This window comes from Homarus americanus, unplaced genomic scaffold (genome assembly GCF_018991925.1).
Source record: "Homarus americanus isolate GMGI-L3 unplaced genomic scaffold, GMGI_Hamer_2.0 scaffold13876, whole genome shotgun sequence".
Classification (NCBI taxonomy): Eukaryota; Metazoa; Arthropoda; class Malacostraca; order Decapoda; family Nephropidae; genus Homarus; species Homarus americanus.
The window spans coordinates 4585-24133 of NW_024755047.1; the positions used below are offsets into that span (position 1 = coordinate 4585).

Below are 19549 nucleotides of genomic sequence, written 5' to 3' on the forward strand. Positions count from 1 at the left end.
CTTGTGCTGGTTCGGGATTTTTCTCAAAGGGGCGCTTCCACTGCCATTACCATCTATTAATTTTTAATAAACCCCAAGTCAAGTGAGAAATTAAAGTCCAGCAAATTCCGACCGGTTACATATATATATATATATATATATATATATATATATATATATATATATATATATATATATATATATATATATATATATATATATATGCAAGTAAATCAATAGGTGCGCTGTGATTAGAGAAAAGGATAATCATTAGTGAAAGAAGAGAAAATGACGAAGTTCCCACGAAAAGCGCTTGGGGAACTTCGTGTTTTTCTTCTTTCCTTGTGGTTATCAGTATATATATATATATATATATATATATATATATATATATATATATATATATATATATATATATATATATATATATATATATATATATATATATATATATATATGTGTGTGTGTGTGTGTGTGTTTCAAAAGTTATATGTAAATGAACTTAAGTGAGAATTGTATAATAACAGAAAATATATGATAAATGAAGTAATTCATGGTTTCTTTTATCTTGTTTTTGTTTTTGGGATTTATAAAAGATATTTAGAATTCCATCTGCCACAAAAATTTTAAAAGATAAACAAAGAGAATCTCTTTTAAAACGTTCTTATTAAAAAACCAGAAAAACGATGACGAGATCTTTATGCGTAAGTGGACGACTCTGTGCTGGCACGAATTAGCGCATGAGAGAAAGTTTAAATCATAAGGTTAGAAATGAAGAACACAGAGGGCTAAGAATATATACGAAAAAATATTTCAGATGACGAGAAATCATTTAGCAACAAGTACCAATAGAACTTCAGGACTGAGGCTAGAGATATGAACGCCAAGCAGATTACAAGAAAAAAAAGTTCTTTTGTAGGTATGTACAGCCAAAAGACAACAGGATGTCAACCATCTGCTGATAGAATTTACGACCATCTTCATTTATTCCGACCTGGAAGCAAATCTCTCGACACCTTCAGCCCTGAGGCTGACACTCTATGTATACAGATGCGGCGCAAATGCCCATCATCTTATGGAAGAGCTCAATGATCACAGATTGTTGGAGCAGCACTATTGGTTCTTCTTAACCCACGCCAGCGTGAAGAAGCTCCTCATGCTTTTTGATGTTCTGATGCACTGCAAGTCTTGGGGAGTGCTTTTGTTGACAATGCTGCCTTCTTCCGTGAACGTATGAATGAAGGAGAATTATTACGCACTCTATACAGCAGTCATCCACTTGAGTTGGGACAAGGTATTGTATTACCTCCACTCTATGAAATCAATTCTCACATGTTCACCAACAGCGAATCATCCACAAGGCTTACACTGCTAAGATGACCCAGACAATTGCAGGCAACTCTGAGATGAAATCTACAGGGAACAAAAAAGAACAAGGAACAACGAGTAGCCTACTGGTGAGGATACATTGGCCCCAATATTCACCACGTTACTTGCAGCATATGGATTCCCTTCTGGTGGAAGGACTCCTATGGTTACCATCTTGATCGCAAGGGCGAACTATTCTTCTGGGCCCATCATCAACTCACTGTACGCTTTTGGACGCTGAGCGCCTTCTAATCTGGCGCAGACCCAGTTGACGAGCTGCACTGGGAGAGTATTATTCAAGAAGGTTTTGCACCACACCAGCTACAAGTATGGTGGTGAGTTCTCGCACGACATGACAACGTTCACTTTGGAGGATGTGGGACGGTGTAGCTCGCGTGACATGATTATCATCGAGAGTCGCATTCGTGACGCCATTGCTCACGGTGGTTACGTGACCGATAGGATGGCCACCACATCAACATCAGGAACGATCACGGTATTGACATCCTCGGGGACATCATTGAATCATCCGTGGTTAGCCCAACGCCCAGTATTATGGTGCACTGCACAACACAGCTCTACATAATGCTTGGCCGACAAGGTGATCCCCATGGCAAGTTCAACATGCCTCCCGGTGTGATGGAACACTTTGAGACTGCCACCCAAGACCCAAGCTCTTCCAGACTTCACAAATACATAGATAACATCTTCAAGGAACACAAAGACTACCTCTCCCACACCAAATCTGACATTGGTCATTGGTGTGGCGGCTGGAAAAAGTTGAAATTATTGGGCAGCTAGACATTCTTCGATGAATTTGAGTTCAGTCTGGCAATGCTGTGGATAAATCTGATATCGTTCAAGATGTGGCCATTACCTCCTATGTTCACCGTCTCAAATCATGAAGAATTTATTTACAACATTCAAGTAAAAAACAACAATGAAAATGGAGGCTGGCCACTGTCCGGCATCTTCCTATGTCCTCGCAGGACAGTAACGGCATCCATATTCATTTGTCAGAAGGGACACTGTCCTGCATTGAGATGGACAAGTTCTGCTGCCAAACGTGAGTCCCCTTTTAATTTCTCTCAGACTTTACACACACACACACACACACACACACACACACACATATATATATATATATATATATATATATATATATATATATATATATATATATATATATATATATATATATATATATATATATATATATATATATATATATATATATATATATATATATATATATATATATAAACACGACCACAAAAAATTATAATGAAATTTGCTTAAATATATATTTGACAAAGTGTAAAATCTTAAGTGTCATACGATCTAAACACATAATGAAGATTTTATAATTTATTTCTCTCTCCACAGTAAATTACTGGATCAAACAAGATCGAATGTCTACCGAGTCTACGGTGACTGTTCCTGATTACTGTTTTCAGTGGAGAACTTCAGACTGACCAGGTTGCAGCCAGCGGCAGCGAGCTTGACCTGCACGAGTACGAGCGTTCGGTCTCCCCCTGCCAGATTGCTTCCCGCCTAAGGGAAAAGTCAACGCATGGACTTCGACCTGTTTGTGGCTGTGACCAACGGTGATGAGGATAAAGTCACAGACCATCCTGAGACTGGACGAACACGGCGGCACCTTGTGCTCAATGTGGCTCCCTATGGTGAAAAATACCCAGATTAGAAGAAGCCTCCATGGGCTACCCATTAGAACGTAGCATCTTGATGAACGAAAGCTCCTCTCCATGATGTTGCTAATATTAAAGTCGCCCATGTGAAGAGCTTCTTTGACGAAAACCATTAAATAATTTGAAAAATAATATTACATTGTCAAAATGATGATGTTTGTTTCTAAATTTAAAATCATTTGAAGGTATTATGATTATTCTCCATTAGCTATAATTATTTGCTGTAAAGAGATTATCCTTCATGCCATTGGATTAATTACTTTAAGTTCAATGAAAGTAATGTTTTAGTGAATTATTTCATAGAAATTTTTCATCAAAAATATTAAAATTAATTGAATATAAACTTTTATTGAAACATCTATTTAAAAAGAACTTTGCTAACTCGATACTTTTATATCATTTGTCACCAATTATACATTAACCGTTGTCTTATATAAGTATTTTTCAAAAAAATCTTAGTGGTGATGTATGTCATCATGACTGTAATGATACTGTCGTATAGTAAAGATATCTTTGAATGTTACTATGTGGTGACAACGTGATAATAACTGTAAGCTGTGCTTCCAAAACACATAACAAGCAGAGAAACTTACAGCGAGCCTAGTGATGAATATTTGTTGTTCTACAACTTGAGATGTTTATAATGTCATTAATAAAATTATTGATACTTTGTATTTTACATCTCAATAAGTTACTTCTTGAAAGGAATATATATTAGCTCTCAATACAAAGAGATTCCTTAGACAACCGAGAAAGACACAACAATTGAACCTTACAAATAAAGAAAATACTGTTATTAGAGCAATAAATATTTACGCTTGAGTTGATATTATTTTTAAAGCACAATCAATAAAATCAAATATCCTGGGTAAAAAGCAAGATATTGGTTGTTGTTTGGGTGTTTTTACAAAACTCAGCCGTCTCAGGGGGACAAGTAACAGGAAGCTTTGTATAGGGAAAATATTGAGAGGAAAAAGAAAGTGCCCTAGAGTCTAGGGCATTCGTAGTGGAATTTCAAAATACATGGAACCAACATTGTCTGCTGTATTGCTCCTCAGATTTCCCCTGACGATGACCATTTCAGTTTTAATATCATTCAACTAAAGTCATCTTCCAGTCGTACCGAGCTTAATTAATGTCAACCTAAAGAGATACTATTTTAACTACGACATCTTCAATTTACATTAATGCAACAAAAAGCTGTGTAATAAGTGGCGCTCAATTTCCGCGCCTCTTTCAATTTATTTATTCAACTTTTCCTTTATTTCTTTCCTGATTGTCTAAAATATTTTGTTACTCGGCTTGTTTATATTCAGCATTTCCTACTATATAGACTTATTTTACTCTCAATGCTCCTCTTATTTTATTTCAAATTTGTTCTTTATTTTTCTGTTTGTGCATCCCTTTGCACACTCATTCAGTCGATATACGCTGAAAGCCAGGCTGAACTGCCCTTCTCTCCGGACAAGATTATATAACGTCATAAATTTTACTCATAGTTTAATTTGCTGTTGTTTGACCCTAATAACTCCTTTATTTGTGCGTCCCAGTATTATATTGTTGCTTATTATCTAGTAGATTACTTGATGATGGTTAGCCGCAGTAACAGAAACGTCAGCTAAGAAAGAAGATTAAATGTCAAGTGATGTCCATCCCTGTGTTCACCTTTGGATTGCTATGGTTAATTAGGGCTACGCTGATAGCTTCGCCAAACATAGGTTGATATGAGCAATAGGGTTAGTGTAAAAAGGGACTGCCCAGTATGTACAATAGGCCTTTGCAGTATCCTCCATTATTATGTTCCATGTTGTTATGTAATACCGATTTTCATGAGATAGAATACTATCCTCTAACTACCGTCCACTCAGTATAACACCAATCATCAATTGTAGGCAAATTGCTGAAGCAATAATTTCAAAATCTATTCTTGAAATCACCCCAAAAGCACAAGTTGAACAATGATTCCCAACATGGCTTCACAAGCGGCTGCATGTCGGATAAATCACTAACATACTTTTCAACTGTTTCAAGATCAGTGGATGACGGACACTACTTCGACTATAGCAAAGCTTTCCACAGAGTCCTCAACAAAAGACTAATACGAAAAGTGGTGGGTCATGGAATTGGAGGAAATATCCTAAAATGGATGAGGCCTTGGTTACAGTGGGGCCCGGAAAAAAAGCTCCCTAGGACAAAAGCCCCTAGGACAAATGCCCCTAGGACAAAAGCCCCACAGTAAAAGTGCAAAATAGGAAGCCCCTGTTTTTATGTTAAAGAGAGGGTCATTGGAAATATAAAAAATATATTGATTTAAATATGAAATTATTCCAATTTAAATATTTAGAATATTATAACTCTTTCAATTTTCATATAGAACATTATCAAATAAATAGAAAAGAAAAAAGACGACATATTTTACCTTCATGTTCATTCTATATTTACTGAGGTGACCCTAGGGCCCAGTGAGTCACTGAATGTCAGGGGAGTAATTACGCAGACCAAACATACGTCATTGCAGATTTAATAAACATTCCTTGTATACTTCTTTATAACTATACCAGAATTCCTGAAGGCTAGGTTATGTTAGAGTGTTCATAAACTGTAAAATATAGAATAAATATTTAAATTCTTATTATTTCTCCTTGGGGACTTTGTCCGAGGCTTTTGTCCTCGGTGGCTTTTGTCACGGGGCTTTTTCCTCGGTGGCTTTTGTCCTAGGGGCTTTTGTCCTAGGGGGCCTTTGTCAGACAGGACAGGAAACAGCGAGTTACCATTATATTAAATCCGATTGGGGTAACGTCACTAGTGGAGTACCCGAGGCTCAGTACATGGACCATTACTATTTATTATATACATAAATGACACATACACCGGCGTAGACAGCACTGAAATAGACCGTGTAATTAAATCTGATGAGGACTCGGCAAAACTACAGGAAGATCTTAACAAATTTTTCGCATGGTCTGAAAAATGGCAGATGAAATTTAATATGGACAAAAATGATAAGTACTTAGTATAGAAGATGTAAACAGAGAAACCTAATATCAGATGAACAACTTTGTTTGGTGAAAATCATTAGAGTAATGATAAGGAGGAATCTTAAGCTTTAACAAAGACAACAATGCGTATTTGCACGAAACAATGCTAAAAAAGTACTTGCGTTCTATTAGTTACCAGGTGATAGTTGCATAAGGAGACCACCTAGATTAAGCGGTTCAGCTCTGGTCACCATACTACAGAATGGAAACAGAATACCTAGCAAGCATACACAGGACGATGACAAGATTAATCCTCGAACGTTAATGTGACATTTAAAAACTCATGCACTGTAAAAACAAATGTTAATTAAGAACTCCCCCAACAATGCAGGCGGCTGCATTTACAAGGTTTCTTGCAAGGAATGTAATATGTTCTACTTAGGCCAGACGGGTAAAGATCCAATGCTCTGTTCATTCATATGAGAGATAATAAGCATTGCATTGACTGGGTCCTCCTCAATATTACTTTGTAATTCAATTGTCAGTAGGAACATTACAGAATCCAGTCTCATTAAACATACCGAATCTGTCAACATGAATTTGAGTAATGATATGTACAAACTAGATAATTTTGTGATTAAGAAAACTTGTAACCAGGTGAGAGGGTTGGGTCATCTTACCCTATGACGTGACTACAGGCAGCTGCTGTGCTAAGAGATGGCATGGTCAATTTTTGATAAATAAGATTAGTAAGGGTTGGGTCACTGCCTTATATATACATATATATATATATATATATATATATATATATATATATATATATATATATATATATATATATATATATATATATATATATATATATATATATATATATATATATATATATGGGGAGAGGCAATGGGCACCTTAGCACCGTCTTTATTCAAGACATCTTCAAAGGCAACTGAATTACATGGGAGAAGGCTTAAGTACTCAGGGTGACCTTACTAAACATGAGATCCGTCCATGTAATTCAGTTGCCTCTGAAGATGTCTTGAATAATGACGTAAGCTAAGGTGCTCCATTATTTCCCCTTTCCCTGTGTGATATTATCAAGATTTATCTTATTCACGTTCCATAGTGGCTCTATATGAAATATATATATATATATATATATATATATATATATATATATATATATATATATATATATATTTCATGTAATAAAAACACGGACTTCATACAATCAACATCTCAACCCTGGGATTCAAACCCATCGAGCCCGACTGGACCGAGGCGCTACCTCTGGGCCCAGGATACTAAAAGCAGTCCTAGACTTTGATATATTTCACAAGCCTGTTCAACGAGCTTATGGCCGTGAACCTCTTGGTTGTATGGAAGTCTGCGTTTTATTGGGCTAATGAAATATATATGGATCCTCTTTCGAAGCTGGATTTGGTAAAACGTTACTCTGACCACCTCGTGTACGGGTAGCATTAGAGGTTCACGGCGCCATAAGCTCGTTGAACAGGCTTTGTGTGAAATATAACAAAGTCTGGTGCTTTGTATCCAGATGAAACGTTGGTATGGTCTGTGGGCTCGTGGGCGCAGGTTGAATCCTGGCGGGTTGAGGTGTTGATTGTATGTAAATCGTGTATTGGGCTAATGAAATATCCTCGTGTTTAGCCGGATTTAGTAAAACGTTACTCTGACCACCTCGTGATATAGAGTCCCTAGAGTTCACGGCGCCATAGCTCGTGGCCATGGGTTCGAGTCCTGGCAGGTTGAGGTGTTGATTGTATATATATATATTTATATATATATATATATATATAATCAACCCTCAAGCCCATGACTGTGACAGGCGCTACTACACCAGAGGTAGCTAATAAAAAATATATATATATATATATATATATATATATATATATATATATATATATATATATATATATATATATATATATATATATATATATATATATATATGTGTGCGTGTGTGTGTGTGTGTGTGTGTGTGTGTGTGTGTGTGTGTGTGTGTGTGTGTTCCAAAAGTTATATGTAAATGAACCTCTTAAGTGAGAATTGTATGACAACAGAAAATATATGATAAATGAAGCACTATGGCTCTTTATCTTGTTTTTATTTCTTTGGGGATTTATAAAAGATATTTAGAATTCCATCTGCCATAAAAATCTTAAAAGATAAACAAAGAGAATCTCTTTTAATACGTCTTTATTAAAACCAGAAAACGATGACGAGATCTTTCTGTGTAAGTGGGCGACTCTGTGCTGGTACGAATTAGCGTACGAGAGAAAGTTTAAATCATAAGGTTAGAATGAAGAACACAGAGGGCTAAGAATATATACGAAAATATTTCAGATGACGAGAAATCATTTAGCAACAAGTACCAATAGAACTTCAGGGACTGAGGCTAGAAATATGAACGTGTTTTCAAGCAGATTACAAGAAAAAAAGTTCTCAGAGTTGATAAGAGATAACTATCTGGACGAGTGAGGAGTAGTATATAAGAGGGTGGTACGACACTTTACAACCACCATCACCATGAAGGTCCTCATCTTGTGCACACTGGTGGCCGCGGCTGCCGCCTGGCCAAGCTTCAGCTACCAGAACGACGCCTCAGGTGAGCTCATATTGTACTTATACACTCTAAACCTACTCCATTACTTCGTGTATTAATTCAGCTTTTACACTTACACTTCTCTCACAAACACACAGTAGCATTAATGGCAAAATTATTTACAAATGGTATAGTAGTGTGTACAAACTCATAGTCGAACACATACACATCCCTGAACGACTGTTTATAATCACATTTTCAAATATTTATGCCCTTCCCCTCACACACATACAGTACATGCACACAAATAATATATTTAAACACGCATACTCATACACATAGATACAAACGCATATACGTTAATAATATGCACAGATCCACAAGGACATGTTTCAACTACACCATTATTTATCAAAACTCAATCACATCGTAATTAAAGTCAAGTATGCATCATTAATTTAAATAAAAACTAAATGTGGGAAACTTGAGAGAGTACATATTACATGTATATTATTAAGGCATGAGACCCTTCCAGTCTGCACATGTGTATTAAAACAATATATATATATATATATATATATATATATATATATATATATATATATATATATATATATATATATATATATATATATACACACGAGTTCCCAAAGCGCTTTCGTGTAATTCACATCTTCAGGGGTTTTCACCAGTATTAAGCAACTTATATAAGAAGAACATAAAAAATAAGAGGTCTGCAATAGGCCGGTTGGCCTGCGCATAGCAGCTCTCCTGTCGAGGATACACTCCCTATCATCCATGGATCTATCTAGCCTCCTTTTGATACTTTCCAGAGTTCCGCACTTACTACAAAGTTGCTAAGCTTGTTTCACTCGTCCACCACCCTATTTGTGAACCAGTTTCTTCCTGTCTCCTCCTAAGCCTAAGCTTATCCAACTTGAATCCGTTGCTCCAGGTCTATGCTCGGATATATAGAGGCTTTATCTATATCCCTTTATTGATTCCTTTCACATAAATAACTTCTATCATGTCCCCGCACTCTTCACGTCTTTTAGGGAATGCAAGTTAAGTTTCTTTAACCTATCTGATATGGAAGGGTTTCTAAGTCCCGGAATCATTTTTGTCATTCTTCGCTGCACCGACTCTAGTGAATTTATATCCATTTCTATAATGGGGCACCAGGCGAACCGCATAATCGAGGTGCTGGCGTGACTAGCTTGCTGGGCTCCTTAGTTGCAATAATAAAGACCTCTGCACTCTTGTTACTTCTAGATATAAAACCCAATACTCTGTTTGTATTTCGAACATTAACGCACTGTTTTTTTAGGACGTAGGTCGCTCTTACAAAATACCCTAGGTCTCTTTCACAAGGCCCAGGTCTCTAGGTTGATGTTGTTAAGGCTGTATACATTATAGTATTTGTCCTTCCAATATTTAGTACGCTGCATTGCTGGTGTTGAATTTCATTTGCCATTTTTCAGACCACCCCTGCAGTTTATTTAGATCCTCCTGTAATGCATTTTACCTCCTGCCTGAATTAATTTGCCGCCTATTTTTTGGTGTCATCCGCAAACTTTCTGCTTATGTCACTGCTGATCCCCAGTAACCTAGATCGTTAATGAATTATGAACAAGTGGGCCTAGTACTGACCCTGGGGGCCACTGGTTACACGGCCCCCTCAGATTGCTCCCTGCACTTCATGACCCTCTGCGTTCTATCAGTGAGCCATGATTTTATCAATTAAAACTTTCCTCGATACCGCCAGGCCTTAATTTTTCTCAAGCCTCTGATGCGGTACTCTGTCCAGCTTTGCTAAGTCTAAGTAATACATCATTTTCGTCATTATCTACTACCTCGAACTTTTCCTAAAAACGTTAGCAGATTTGTTAGACAATATTTTCCCTTTGTAGAAAAGCCCATGTTGAGAGTCGTAGATTCCTTTTTCTCTAGATGCGTTCGGATGCTATCACTGAATTGATTCAGAAATTTCCCCACACTGACGTCAAACTGATCGGCCGGTAATTTGACGCTGATGCTCTGTCTCCTTTTTTTAAATATAGATTTACTACTTATGCCTGTTTCACAAGTCTGGCACAACTCCAGTGTCTAATAGTTGTAAATAAGTTTCTGAGGGTCCATCTAATCTGTTCCTACACTCTTTCAAGGCTAGGAAAATACAAAACACCTATCCCTGGGTTTTGTTTCTTTTATTTATTTATCTTCTTAAGAACATCCTCTTTTCTGATAGGGATATTCTTTAATTTCTCTTCTTCCTTTCCTTAAATATCCAGTTCCACCTCTGGAATTTCGCCATAAATTTCTTCTGTGAAAACTGATAAAGTAACTGTTCAATGCTTTGCTTATTTCTTCTGCCATTTATCACACTTCTCCCCTCTCTGACTTTAAAGGCCCAACTTTGTCCTTGTGCTTTGTCCTATATTCCTGGAAAAAATCCTTTGTAGGATTCGCCCAGATTCTCTTGCTATTTTGATTTCATAGTCTCTCTTTGCTTTCCTTACATTTTTTCTTAACATTCCTAGATAGTTCATTATACCTATTTCTGAGCTGCTCCTCCTCCTTTAATTTTCTTATATATTCCTTTCTTTATTCCTATGTCATGTTTTAAGTTTTCTGTCCACCTTGGCTCATTCTTATTTGACCCTAATTTTTCTGTATGGTATATTTTGTTCTTATGCTTTATGCTTAGTATACTAGTGAATATATTATAGTCATGATCAATTGTTGTTAATGCTCTATGACCTCATCCCTTCCTACTGAGGACTGACGTGACTGTTCTGAAAGTGACCTCACCTAGATTGCCTTCTTAACCCCTGATAATCCGCCAACCGAAAAATTTGGGACTCTGACCATGTGTCATTGTTTTCGTTTCCCAGTTTAGGGTGAACCTGATTTCTCTGTCATCACTGTTACCTAGTTCTTCCTTCCCTACTGTGATATCTCTGATAATATTTTCTTTATTTGTTAATACTAGGTCTAATATATTGTCACCTCTAGTAGGTTCTGTAATTAGTTGTTTCAAAAATTGGCTATACTGCGTCTAGGAAGTCTTCCAGATTCATAGTCGCCTACAATGTTGTCCCAGTCAATATTTCTGGGGTTAAAATCTATATGTCATCGGTTGTTATATTTTGCTGCCCTACTCATTTCCTGCCATATGGGCTGAGCTGCTTCTTTACTTAAGGCTTGGGGGCCTGTAAATCACTCCCATAATTAGTTTTTCTCTTCCTTCCGTGATTTCTACCCACAGGCCTCGGTTCCTATTTCACCCTTTATTGAATTATTCAGTACAACATTTTAATGTATCCTTGACGAAGAGTGCGACCCCTCCTTCCCTACCTTCCCTGTCTTTGTGAAAAAAAGGTTGTACCCTTCTATAGGGGACTCTGATAAAAAATTTTGCTTTCGCGGAATTTACATCAAGTTTCGGTGATTGCTATGATGACGTCATTCTCGATACATACAACCGCTCTCAGCAAGTCTAATTTTATTTCTAACGCTCTTCCTGTTTAGCGCGTATACATTAAACCTACCCCCTTCCTGGTCCTGTTTTATCCCTTGTCTGAACGCTAATTCTATTTCACAGGACCTGCTTGTTTTTCCAGAGCTCACTACGACCTCTCTCTACTGGCAAAACCCCCTTCAGGTGACAATTTCACGCTCAGGGATGCAGACAACGTCTTTACTCCCTCACGTGACAAGTGTACTCCGTCTGCTGACCTTCTGGGTAGTCGTTGCCATAGAATCGTTGCCAGTTATCAATGAATGCTTAACCCATTGTTTTTAATTTTTTTCCAGTCGGCAATTTATAGCAATTGCCTGGACATCCACATTCGACAACCTCTTCCTAAGCAAGACACCACATGCTATCGGGATCCTCCCCTATCTCTATCTTCCCCAGCGCCTCCTACCTTGAAAGTTTCCTCCTCCTAACCTTACCTATGTCGTTTCCTCCACACTAAGACACTACTGGTTGGTACCCTCCACAAAACCCTGTCCTAACCTCTCGGCTACATGCCTATCAGCAGGAAAACACCCTGGTCTACGTTTCCTATCTCTCGCACAAAAAGCCCTATCTACAAACCTCACCTGGCTATCCCCCAACTACGACCTTACCTGTGGGCAGGGTTTTGCATACAACTGCCCTTTCTCCTCCTTGATCCATACCGTCCTGCCTCTTCTCTTCCTCGCCAACTTCCTGCAGCACCTCTTAAGGGTTACTACACCTCCCACACCTGGTCAGCTTTCCTGAGCCTGACCCCTAGTCCCCACCAAGACAACCCCTCTCTGCCTGCTCCTCCTTCGCAGAGTGTCCTGTAAACGAGACACCTACTAGTTCCGTCCTGAGGGCTTCATTTTCCCCCTTTAGAGTGTCCAACCTCACTCCTCAACTGCCCCAGCTGCTTGTAACAGCATAGCCCAGAGGTTGATCTTTCCCCACACTCTCCTCCTCTTCCCCAAGACCCCACAACGATCCAAGGCGGCCATTTTCCTTGGTCTCTAACAGGAGCACTCATGGGCTTTGACCTTCTCCAAGCTGGGTCAGGTAGCAAGTGAGCTGGCCGAATTCTTTGAGAAAAAACTATAAAGTAATATTTTCCCACCTTCACCAGTCTGGTTTAGATATGTAGATGATGTAATATGTCTTTGGCCATGTAATGAGGACCTAAAAGCTTTTCTACCACAACTTAACAACTTAGCCCCCTCGATCAAATTCACTGTGGAATTAGAGAATGACTGCAAATTACCATTCCTAGACTGTCTTATCCACAGAATAAGTAACACCTACTAAAGTGTGTTCATACATTCATTATTATTCTGCCCACCATATTAGAGTCAAACAGTCAGTATTTTCATCAATGTTTTTACGTGCTCTAAGAATATGCAGTCCGGAATTCATTAATGAGGAATATAAATATATCTATAATATTGGCTTGAACCTTAAGTACCCTAGGTCTTTTATAGACAAATGGCTTAACATTACAAAGAAATCTTTTTTTTATAGAACTGATCCTAAGCGAACCCATGACAATAAGAATCTCTTAGTATTACCATTTAACAAAAATTTCTCTCAAATTCCTATACAACTGAAAACCTGGAACGTTAATGTGACATTTAAAAACTCATACACTGTAAAACAAATGTTAATTAAGAACACCCCCAACACTGCTGGCGGCTGCATTTACAAGGTTCCTTGCAAGGAATATAATATGTTCTACTCAGGCAAGACTTAAACAGCATAAATACAGTGTTAGGACAGGCCAGGAATCCAATGCTCTGTTCATTCATATGAGAGATAATATGCATTGCATTGACTGGGATAATGCCTCCTCAATATTACTTTATAATTCAATTGTCAGTAGGAACATTATAGAATCCAGTCTCATTAAACATACCGCATCTGTCAGCATGAATTTGAGTAAGGGTATGTACAAACTGGATAAGTTTGTGATTAAGAAGATTTGTGACCAGGTGAGAAGGTTGGGTCATCTTACCCTATGACCTGACTACGGACAGCTGCTGTGCTTAGAGATGGCATGGTCAATTTTCTGGATTAAGAAGATTAGTAAGGGTCACTGTCTTATGACCGGAGCATTGTGGAGACCTGCTGTCCCTAGGAACTTGACCTCACTCTCCTCTACTGTATATATTAGCCTTGTCAAGTATTACTCCTTAGTCTGTACTCACCCCTGAAGATGTGAATTACACGAAAACGCTTGGGAACTTTGTATTTACATGTTTACATATTAGGGGTACTTGTAAGCCCGGACCTACGGCCTAGAAAACAGTGCGTTAATGTTCGAAATAAGGCAAACAGAGTAGTGGGTTTTATATCTAGAAGTGTATGTAACAAGAGTGCAGAGGTCTTATTGCAACTATATCTTGCGCTAGTCAGGCCCCACCTCGATTATGGTTTCAGTTCTGGTGCCCCTATTATAGAATGGATATAAATTCACTAGAGTCGGTGCAGCGAAGAATGACAAAAATGATTCCGGGACTTAGAAGCCTTCCATATCAGACTCCTTATTTTCTTATGTTCTTATGTTCTTATGTTCTTATGTGTCCTTGTGGTTGTCAACATAGACATGGATCACGTGCACTTACAGTGATTTACTTATATATATATATATATATATATATATATATATATATATATATATATATATATATATATATATATATATATATATATATATATATATATATATATATCAAGCTAAAAAGGGATAACATAACATAAGAAGATAAGGAGTCTGCACAGGCCGGTTGGCCTGTGCATGGCAGCTCCTGTCGATAGTTACTACCACTCTCTATCATCCATGAATCTATCTAGCCTCCTTTTAAAACTTTCAAGCGTTCCAGCACTTACTACAAAGTTGCTAAGCTTGTTTCACTCGTCCACCACCCTATTTGGGAACCAGTTCCTTCCTATCTCCCTCCTAAACCTAAACTTATCCAACTTAAATCCGTTGCTACGAGTCCTATCTTGCTCGGATATTATAAGAACTTTATCTATATCTCCTTTATTGATTCCTTTTACCCACTTAAATACTTCTGTCATATCTCTTCTCACTCTTCGTCTTTCTAGGGAATGCAAGTTTAGTTTTCTTAACCTATCTTGATATGCAACGTTTCTAAGTCTCGGAATCATTTTCGCCATCCTTCGTAGCACCAGTGAATTGATATCCATTCTAAAATAAGGGCACCAGAATTGTACCGCATAATCGAGGTGCGACCTGACTAGCGCAAGATATAGTTGCAATTAGACCTCTGCACTCGTATTACTTACACTTCTAGAAGATATAAAACCTAATACTCTGTTTGCCGTATTTCGAACATTGAAGCACTGTTTTCTAGGCCGTAGGTCCGGGCTTACAAGTACCCCTAAGTCTCTTTCACAAGCCGACTTCTTTAGGTTGAGGTTGTGAAGTCTGTATACATTAACAGTATTTGTTCTTCCAATATTAAGTACGCTGTACTTGCTGGTGTTCAATTTCATTTTACTGACCATTCCTGCATATGTATCCTGCCCAGAATTAATCTGCCGACCTATTTTCGTATCATCCGCATACTTGCTTATGTCACTGCTGATCCCAGTATCTGGATCGTTTATGTAGATTATGAACAAGAGTGGGCCCAGTACTGACCCCTGGGGAACCCCACTGGTTGCACAGCCCCACTCTGATTTAACACCATCTCCGCTGAACCTCCGTGTTCTATCGGTGAGCCATGATTTAATCAATTTAAACTTTCCCCTCGATACCATGGGCCTTAACTTTTCTCAGAAGCCTCTGATGCGGTACTCTGTCAATCGCTTTGCTAAAGTGTAAGTATAAAACATCGTAATTTTCGTCATTATCTACTACCTCGAAGACTTTCCTAAAAAACATTAGCAGACTTGCCTATATCAATAACGTCTATGATTATGTAGATGAAAAAAAGTGCATTTAAATGAAAAAAATCATAAAATACCTAACGTACCCTAAACTAATGCTCATATAGTTCTAATAAAAAATAAGCACTTATTACAAAAACAATGTTAAAACATGAAGTTTTGTAGAAACTACAAAAAAAAAATCATAAAATGCATAGAGGCATTGTAATATAAATGAAATTATAATTATAGTCATTCTTATAGCTAAGTGAAATGGGTTTGATTAACATTAGGGAGCAGCAACTTTATACAGTGTCCATATAATTAAGATTTGGCGCTGATGTTTCATTGTCAAAAACTAAACACAGGCTTGTTGCTGTAATGGACTGCCACTCTAGCAGATAAAGAAAAATATTATATTCCCTAAACAGAACATTTCATTCTGTTTGCTTTAATAAGTACAGATAGCTCCGAATTTATAATACTGACGTAGTTCATACTTTTTCCTTTGTAGGTGACAGTACAGCCAGAGACAACAGGATGTCAACCATCTGCTGGATACGAATTTTACGACCATCTTCATTATTCCGACCTGAAGCCGTCTCCGACACCTTCAGCCCTGAGGCTGACACTTCCATGTAACCACAGATGGTGGCGCAGCCGCCATCATCTTATGGAAAACTCAATGATCTGGGTGTTGGAGCAGCATCATTGGTTTTCTCTTTTTAACCACGCCAGCGTGAGGAAGCTCTCATGCTTTTTGATGTCTGATGCACTGCAAGTCTTGGGGAGTGCTTTTGTTGACAATGCCGCCTTCTTCCGTGAACGTGTAGATGGAAGGGAATTCGCCCCGCACTCTATGCAGCAGTTATCCACTCTGAATTGGGACACGGGATTGCGTACCTCCACTCTATGAAATCACTCCCATATGTTCCTGCTGCTTGAAATCATCACAAGGCTTACACTGCCAAGATGACCCAGACACAGAGCAGGTTTGAATGAACTTCACAGGGACGAAAAAGAACAAGGAACAAAAGAGTGGCCTACTTCGGTGAGACGTGGCCTCCAATATTCACCACGTTACTTGGCATGGACTTCCCTTCTGGTGGAGGACTCCTATGAATTGTCTTGGTCACCAGGGCGAGCTATTCTTCCTGGGCCCATCATCAACTCACTGTACGCTTTGACGCTGAGCGCCTCTCTAACCTGGCTGGGCCAGTTGACGAGCTACACTGGGGCGTACTATTCATGAAGGTTTGCACCACATACCAGCTACAAGTATGGTGGTGAGGTTCCCTCACGTCTGACAACGTTCACTTTGAAGACGTAGACGGTGTAGCTCATGTGCGTGACATGATTATCATCGAAAGTCGCATTCGTGACGCCATTGCTCACGGTTACGGCGTGACCGTGGGGATAGCCGCCACATCAACATCAGGAACGATCACGGTATTGACATCCTCGGGGACATCATTGGATCATCCGTGTGCAGCCCCAACGCCCAGTATTATGGTGCACTACACAACACAGCTTCACATAATGCTTGGCCGACAAAGTGATCCCCCCATGGCAGAAGTTCAACATGCCTCGGTGTGATGGAACACTTTGAGGGCTACCCACGCGACCCAGAAGTTTCTTCCAGACTTCACAAAATACATGGATAACATCTTCAAAGAAGACACAAAGACTCACTTCCTCATACACCAAATCTGACATTGAGTTTACTGGTGTGGCGCGGTTGAAAAAGTTGAAATTATTGGGCAGCTTAGGACATTCTTCGATGGTGAGTTCAGTCTCGGCAATGCTGTGGATAAATCATTAATGTTCAAGATGTGTCCGTACCGCCTATGTTCACCGTCTCAACCATGAAGAATTTACTTACAAAATTCAGGTAAAAAATAGCAATGAAAATGGAGTGCTGGCCACTGTCCGCATCTTCCTATGTCCCACGCAGGACAGTAACGGCATCCATATTCATTTGTCAGAAGGACACTGGTCCTGCATTGAGATGGACAAGTTCTACAAGCAACGTGAGTCCCCTTTAATTTCTCAGACTTTACACACACACACACACATATATATATACTTCATTTTTAGTCCATATAACACGCGGACTTTGAACATATAATCAACAACCTCACCAGCAAGGAATCGAACCCTCGACCTACTGCGTTTCCTTACCAGCTGGATTCGGTAAAATGCTACTGACACCACATAAGAGGCACGGGCAGTTTCCCAATGAGGTTCACGGCGCCATCAGCTCGATAGACGAAACTTTGTGTAGTATAACAGAGGTCTAGAACTGCTTTTATATGTCCTTGTGGCCCTAGCCGGTAAGCGTTCTAGTCACACCCAGTAAGTCGGGGTTCGATTCCTTGCTGGTGAAAGGTTGTTGATTATATGTTCCAAAGTCCGCGTGTTATGGACTAAAAATAGAAGTGTATATATATATATATATATATATATATATATATATATATATATATATATATATATACACGACTACAAATTTTTAGATGAAATTTGCTTAAATATATATTTGACAAAGCTTAAAATCTTAAGTGTCGCCTGATCTGAACACAATAGAAGATTATATAATTTATTTCTCTCTCCACAGTAAACACTGGATCAGAAGCAAGATCGGTACAAAGTCTACCGAGTCTCATTTGACTGTTCTGATTACTTGAGCTTAGCAGAACCAGGAAAGGACCAGCCAGGCCGTAGTCAGCGGCAACTTGAGCTTGACCTGCACAGTACGAGTTCATGTGGTCTTCCTGCCAATTGCTCCTGCCTAAGGAAAAGTCAACAGTATGGACTTCGCCTGTTTGTGGCTGTGACCAACGGTGATGAGGATAAAGTCTGAACCATCCGAGACTGACGAACACGGCGGCACCACTCAATGTGGCTCCCATGGTGAAAATACCCAGACAAAAGAAGCCCATGGGCTACCCATTAGAACATAGCATTCCTGATGAACAGAGTCTTCCATGATGTTGCTAATATTAAAGTCACATGTGAAGATATTCTTTGACGAAAATCATTAAATAATTTGAAAAAATAATATTACATTGTCAAAATTATGATGTTTGTTTCTAAATATAAAATCATTTGAACGTATTATGATTATTCTCCATTAGCTATAATTATTTGCTGTAAAGGAATTATCCTTCATGCCATTGGACTAATTAGTTTAAGTTCAATGAAAGTAATGTTTAAGTGAATTATTTCAGAGAAATTCATCATCAAAAATATTAAAATTACACTGAATATATACTTTTATTGAAACACCTATTTAAAAAGAACATTGCTAACTGGATAGCATATCATTTGTCTTAATTATATACTTAACCGTTGTCTTATATAAGTGTTAAAAAAAATCTTGAGTAGTGTATGTCATCTGCTGTATGTCTGTCGTATAGTAAAGATATCTTTGAATGTTACTATGTGGTGACAACGTGATAATATATGTTTTCGTGCTTCCAAAACATAACAAGCAGAGAAACTTTAGCAGCGAGCTCAGTGATGAATATTTGTTGTTCTTAATATGAATTTGAGATGT

The 19549-nt window shown here is 38.3% G+C and overlaps 2 pseudogenes; both read left to right on the forward strand.

Moving 5' to 3' along the window:
- The first annotated feature begins 665 nt into the window (after positions 1 to 665).
- Positions 666 to 3499, forward strand: LOC121856150 (annotated as a pseudogene).
- Positions 3500 to 8581: 5082 nt separating this feature from the next.
- On the forward strand, positions 8582 to 18660 carry LOC121856151 (annotated as a pseudogene).
- Positions 18661 to 19549: the final 889 nt, after the last annotated feature.